Here is a 7,024-nt window from a genome sequence, read left to right as displayed (position 1 = left end):
TCGGACCACAAAAGTCTCAAATATTTGATGACTCAACGAGACTTGAATCTGCGACAAAGACGTTGGCTTGAGTTGTTGAAAGATTACGAGCTTGTCATTGATTACCACCCGGGAAAGGCTAACGTGGTTGCGGACGCCTTAAGCCGGAAGTCATTGTTTGCTTTGCGAGCGATGAACGTGCATTTGTCTGTTCTACCAGACAATGTGTTAGTAGCTGAATTAAAAGCTAAACCATTATTGACTCACCAAATTCGTGAAGCTCAGAAAGTCGATGATGAATTGGTTGCAAAACGGGCTGAGTGTTTTCCGAACGAGGGATCAGAGTTTCAAATTGACGACGATAATTGTTTGAGGTTCAGAAATCGGTTGTGTGTTCCAAGGAATTCGGAACTCATTTCGACGATTCTGAACGAAGCCCATTGTAGCCGAATGTCAATTCACCCGGGGAGTACGAAAATGTACAACGATTTGAAACGTCAATTTTGGTGGCATGGTATGAAACGGGACATCTCCGACTTTGTTTCGAGATGTTTAATATGTCAACAAGTGAAAGCGGAACATCAAGTGCCTTCAGGATTACTCCAGCCGATCATGATACCCGAGTGGAAATGGGATCGAGTCACAATGGACTTTGTGTCCGGACTGCCCTTGTCAGCAAGTAAGAAGGATGCGATATGGGTTGTTGTCGATAGACTAACTAAGTCGGCTCACTTTATCCCCGTGCGTACGGATTTTTCATTAGATAAACTAGCTGAATTGTATGTTTCTCAGATTGTGAGATTACACGGGGTACCGATTTCTATTGTGTCGGATAGAGATCCGAGATTCACCTCGCGATTTTGGAAGAAATTGCAAGAAGCTTTGGGTACCAAGCTGCATTTTAGCACCGCTTTTCATCCACAAACAGATGGTCAATCCGAGCGGATAATTCAGATACTTGAGGATATGTTGAGATGTTGCATCCTCGAGTTCAGTAGTTCATGGGAACGGTATTTACCTTTGATTGAATTCGCTTACAACAATAGTTTTCAATCAAGTATTAAGATGGCACCTTACGAGGCTTTGTACGGTCGTAAATGCCGTACACCATTGTTTTGGACCGAGCTCGGTGAAAGCAAAATTTTCGGAGTTGATTTGATTAGAGATGCGGAACAGAAAGTAAAGGTAATCCGTGAAAGTCTGAAGATAGCCACGGATCGTCAGAAGTCGTACGCAGATTTGAAACGAAAAGACATCGAGTATCAGGTGGGAGACAAAGTGTTCCTTAAGGTTTCACCTTGGAAAAAGATACTCAGGTTCGGCCGTAAGGGCAAGTTGAGCCCAAGATTCATTGGGCCGTATGAAATATCCGAAAGAATTGGTCCAGTGGCATATAGATTGATTTTACCCCCTGAACTTGAAAGGATTCACAATGTTTTCCATGTTTCGATGCTTCGACGTTATAGATCCGATCCGTCACATGTGATTAATCCCTCGGAAGTTGAAATTCGATCTGACTTGAGTTATGAAGAAGAACCAATTCGCATCCTAGCTCGTGAAGTGAAAGAGTTGCGAAACAGAAGGGTTCCGTTAGTTAAGGTGTTATGGCTCAAACACGGGATCGAGGAAGCTACTTGGGAAACTGAGAGCTCGATGAAAGAACGATACCCAAACCTATTCACCGGTGAGCTTTTCGGGGACGAAAATTTCTTAAGTGGGGGAGAGTTGTGACAGCCCTAAATTGACCCTAGTCGGGAAGTGGTTTCGGGACCACAAAACCGAGTTAAGAAAATAATTAAAAGTTATATTCTGTGTTTATGAAGTGAGTAAATGCATGTGTGAAAGTTTCATGCATTAATTTGATCATCTTTATGTGAATCTTTTTTATATGGACTTATATGAAACTTTGTTGGAAAGTGAGAGGCTAATTTACAATGGTCTAATAGTACATGCATTGAAAGGAGTGGTTTTGCATGTCAATTTACCCAAGCTAAATATGGTGGCCGGCCATGTTATGTAGTAAATAATATTATAACTATTTTATGCTAATAGTTTATGTTACAAAATGAAATAATGAATAAGGTTAATAAAATACAAGTTAGTGGGAGGAAAAACCAAAGTTAGCCTATGTTTTCTCCTCCATTGCCGTAGCTAGAGAAAGAAGAGGAAGAAAAGCCTTTGGGGAAGAAAATTCGGCTAAGGTGGATACCTAAAGTAAGGTAAGTTCAATGTCATTCTTGGAAAAACTTATGCACCATTTGGATGATTAGTCTAACTTCTACCTATTTTATGGTTTGAAGATAGGTTTTGTATGAGTTAAGTTTCGGTTAAGGTGGATTGATTAATTGGGTTTTATAAGGAAATTATGCCATAGCCGAATGTGTCTTGAAGAAGATGTCATATGTGCTTATTATAAGTATATGTATGTTCGGCTAATGAGTTTGAATTGAAGTTTCGATAGGTTGTGGGTTGAGTGGCCGAGTGAACTATAGGCTTTGCAAGGATGGAATTTACTTATAAGTTGTGTGTGTATGGCTTTATTTGCTAATGACATTTAAGAGTTTAAATCTTGAATAATGTTATGCATAGGTTTCGGCCATGAATCCTTGTGTTATAACACTTGCTTAATAATGAAAGAACATGAGCTTAAAGCTTGAGTAACACTCGGCTTTAGTGTAAGTTAAAATTTGTTAGAAAATAATTTTCAAGTTAGTAGATTATGTGTTAAGAGAGGGATTTAGAATATATATATATATATAGCTGAATGTGATATGTGTGAATTATATATTAAATCAAGGCTTGGTAAGCTAGCTATTAAGGTGAAATGCTAATGTTAGTATTTGATTTGGTAATAATCTGTTTGGGGACAGCAGCAGTAAGGTGATTTTGGAAAATCGCCATAAATTGTAGGAGTTGAATTAGAAGCTGAGTGAATTATGTCATTAAAGCTTGAAGAGTCTATTTTCTTACAAAGGAAACTATAAAAACAAAAGAGTTACCGATCTTGAGATATTTGAAGTATTGTGGGGCTGAGTCAAAATGACTGCTGGATTCCCTGTTCTGTTTTTAGAAAATCATTATAAATTGTACAAAAATGATTATAAGATGAAATTTATATGCTTAGACTCCTTAATGAGTCTAGTTTCAAATGAGATCAAATACAACACATTTGGAATTCTGTAAAGTGAGAAATTGGATTCGTAGTGAAGAGTGGTCAGAATAGTCAACTAGTGAAATAGGGGAAACTTTAAGAAAAATCTGGTATTGATTGGCCAAGCCTAAAATTCTGAAAATTTTATGGATGGAAGATATACGAGTCTATATTCAGGGAAAATTAACGGCAAGTGATTTGGAGTTTAGTAGCTCCAGTTATAAGTAATTTAGTAACTACTGCTCAGGAAAACAGCTCGTAGTGAATATGTGATTTTGTTGTAAACATTAATGGAAGTTTGCCGATGAATTATTTATTGATTATTATAAAGCTACTATAAGCTATGTGTGTGAAAGTCGGATCAATATATATATTATTCTGAAAATAATACTTGAATAGTCGATTAATGACTATTTTAAATTTTGTTGAACTTAAGCTCAAGAGCAAAGGGGAACTAGATCCGATAAAGGGAAGGAAAAAGTAATTGAATAGCCGTTGAAGTCGTTCGACGACATTTGAGGTAAGTCTTCGAGTAATGACCCTACTTGAATTATATTGAAATGATTAGTCATATTATGACGGATAGTCGAATGTGCATAGAGACTATGTTATAAAGCCAATTGAAATTATGCTCTTTGTGTGTGGCTATTGAGCCGAAATTTGAAAGGTTTAATAAATGTTTTGTGTTTGAGCCTTAGTAACGAAGAAATGATATGGATGTGTTATGATTATTGATATATGTGTGCATGAGCATTGGGATATATCCGGGCTAAGACCCGAAGGCAATTATGCGAGTTGATATATCCGGGCTATGACCCGAAGGCAATTATGCGAGTTGATATATCCGGGCTATGACCCGAAGGCAATTATGCGAGTTGATATATCCGGGCTATGACCCGAAGGCAATTATGCGAGTTGATATATCCGGGCTATGACCCGAAGGCAATTATGCGAGATGATATATCCGGGCTAAGACCCGAAGGCAATTATGCGAGATGATATGTCCGGGCTAAGACCCGAAGGCAATTATGCGAGTTGATATGTCCGGGCTAAGACCCGAAGGCAAATGTGTTTGCGGCTGCATTCGGTTAAATACCGAAGAAACTTGGGTTTGAATGTGAGCGTTTTGTGCTGTAACTAATTTAATAATTATGCTTGACCAACCCGAATGATAAGGTATGTTTGCATGTGCATTGGAAAGTCGGTTTGTTTTAAATGGTATTCGTGCGATCGGCTAACGAATTTTCGGCTTTTATAAAGGTTGATACCTTGTGTATCTATGTGGGTGAAGTGTGAAGTAAGTATGAGTATGAGAATGTGTGTTAATAAAGTGATTTAGTTAACTATGTGAATGTAATACTGTAGTCAAAGCCGATTTCATTACTTGAGACTTACTAAGCTTTAAATGCTTACCCGGTTGCTTTGGCTCTCTGTTTTATAGATTTTGTTCGTTAGCTATCGGATTCGGGATCAGCAAAGTCGAAGTCATCTACACTATCAAGCTCTTTTGGTATTCTTTTAGTTGAACTCTGGATATGGCATGTATAGGACTACCCCCTGTTGTTTAAGTTCTTTTGTGTTGTATGTGTGTAAAGCCATGCGAAAATGGCTTGTAAAAGTGGAGTATGGCATTAGACCATTTGTGTGTATGTATGTATATATATGATTTCATGATGTGACTATGGTTTGAAATGGAAGTGTTGGGCTAATGATCAGCCATTGGAATGGCTAAATATGATCACATGTGGACCTATGTAGGGCAAAATCCTAGTTGGTCCATGGTAACCACAAAATAGGTAAAGTTTATCTTGAAAACAGATTTTGACAGCAACAGTGGTGTGGAATTGAAAAATCACATAAATTCGTAGGAGTGGAATTAAATAGTGAATAAATTATGTAATCGAACCTTGATGAATCTACTTTTATATGGAAGTAACGAAGCAATTATAGGAACAGTACAGAAAGAGATATTCGGGTTCTTGTGGAACAGGGCCAGAACAGTTTCTGGATTCACTGTTCCGCCTTTGGAAATTCACTATAAATTGACCAGGGATAATTAGGGGTCATACCATATATGTATGGATTCCTCTCTGAGTCTAGTTTCCATAGAAACAAACGGCATTAGTATTGAAGCCCTGTGCAGAGAGATATCCCAGTCGTAATGGGAAAAGGTCAGTGTAGTCGACCCCTGTAACATGAGAGACTTTGACTAATAAACTGTACTAATGGGCCCGACCAAAAATTCTAGAAAAAAATATATAGGTGGGGACATGAGTCTAGTTTCAGGGAAAAATCACAAAACTGATTTTCGAGTTGTGAAACTCAAGATATGATTTTTGAAGCGACTAGTACTCAGACTGGACAGTGTCTGGAAAAATTTTTAAAAGTCTGTCAACACCTCGTATTCGACTCCGGTGACGGTCTCGGGTTTGGGGTGTTACATTCCATGCTATCGTAAAGGGTTGTATAAGGACAAACTTTTTATGAGGGACAAGAAGCTCGACTTGAGGGCAAGTCGCTTCGAAGAAGGGGGGATGATACGACCCCGCCCCGGAAACATTTTTGGTTCAGCTCATTCGAGCTCAATTCAGCTCATTGAGCTCGTTATTAGCTCACTAGCTCATTTAATTTAATTTGCTGGAATAAATTAATTAGTTAAGTTAGTTATTTTAGCTTAAATAATTACTAAGTATTTAATTAAGAAATCTGGACATTTTAAATATGTTTTATTGGTTTTAATGCATGCTTTAAATTTGTCTTAAGACTATTTAAATGTGTTCTATTTAGTACAGCTTTTAATGTGTCTGGACGGATTTAATGCTGTTGTTTAATGTGTCTTTAGTGCTTTAAAGTGCCGAATTTAATATGTCTAATTGTTGACTTAATTCAGCCGAATTAATGAACCACTTTAAGGTGTCTTGTGGCTGCCGAATTTAATGTTAACTTAATTCATGTCCAGCCAAATTAATATGGCTAATTAATATGTCTTGGTTCAAGCATGAGATTAATTATGTTCAAATAGGGCTGCCGAAATTAATTGTAATGTGCATGAATTATTTGACCGAATTTATTTTGTGTCTGCAGGTCATTGAATTCGGCTAAATGGCAAAGGAAACATGCATTTAAGGAGATGTTCCCATGCATGGAACGGCATTTAAAGGGAAGTTGGCTGCTGCATTTTTCCTAAACAGCCGAATTTAATATGCCTTGTTGACCCAATTTTTGTTTTGCCTTAAACTTGAGTTAATGGCTGATTTAAATGTGTGCAGGTGCATGGATATGGGGACGAATTTAAAGAACAATTTATTATGCAGGTTTAATGCTAGCTGCCGAATTTAATGTGTCTACAATAGACTTAATAGCAAAGGGAAGCATTTAAAGAGCTGTTGACTTCTCCTTTAGAAGCATGCATGAACGGCATTAAAGGAAGCATGCATTGTGTTTCTATACATCCATTTTCGTGCATAGCAAAGGACTCATTAAGGGCTGCTGATTCCTATTTCCTATGAGCCTTTTCGTGAAGATCAATGGCTCTTGAATTTTGATGCATGCTTGGACGACATTAAATTGGTTGCTGCATTCTTCTCCCTATGCATGGGACGGCATTAAAATCCCTCTTCTCCATGTGCTATTTCGGTCCCTTCAATAGAGCCATTAATGTGCCGTCTCAATTAAGAGAATGCATGAGCAGCAAATTAAAACCTGCATTTAAGCTGCCGTTTGAGCTCACCTAGGAGCCTTTTTCGTGGGAAACAAAGGAGCCTTAAAAGCACCATCCAAATTGAAGGGATGAATGGGCAGATTCTAGAAGTCAAATTTATTACCCATGATGAACAAACATTTGCTTCATGACTAAGGATGCATCTATGGATGGCAAGGGGGGGACGAATGTGA

This window comes from Gossypium hirsutum, chromosome D13 (assembly GCF_007990345.1).
Source record: "Gossypium hirsutum isolate 1008001.06 chromosome D13, Gossypium_hirsutum_v2.1, whole genome shotgun sequence".
NCBI lineage: Eukaryota > Viridiplantae > Streptophyta > Magnoliopsida > Malvales > Malvaceae > Gossypium > Gossypium hirsutum.
The sequence above is the reverse complement of the archived record's forward strand: the minus strand, read 5'-3'. Positions refer to the sequence as shown.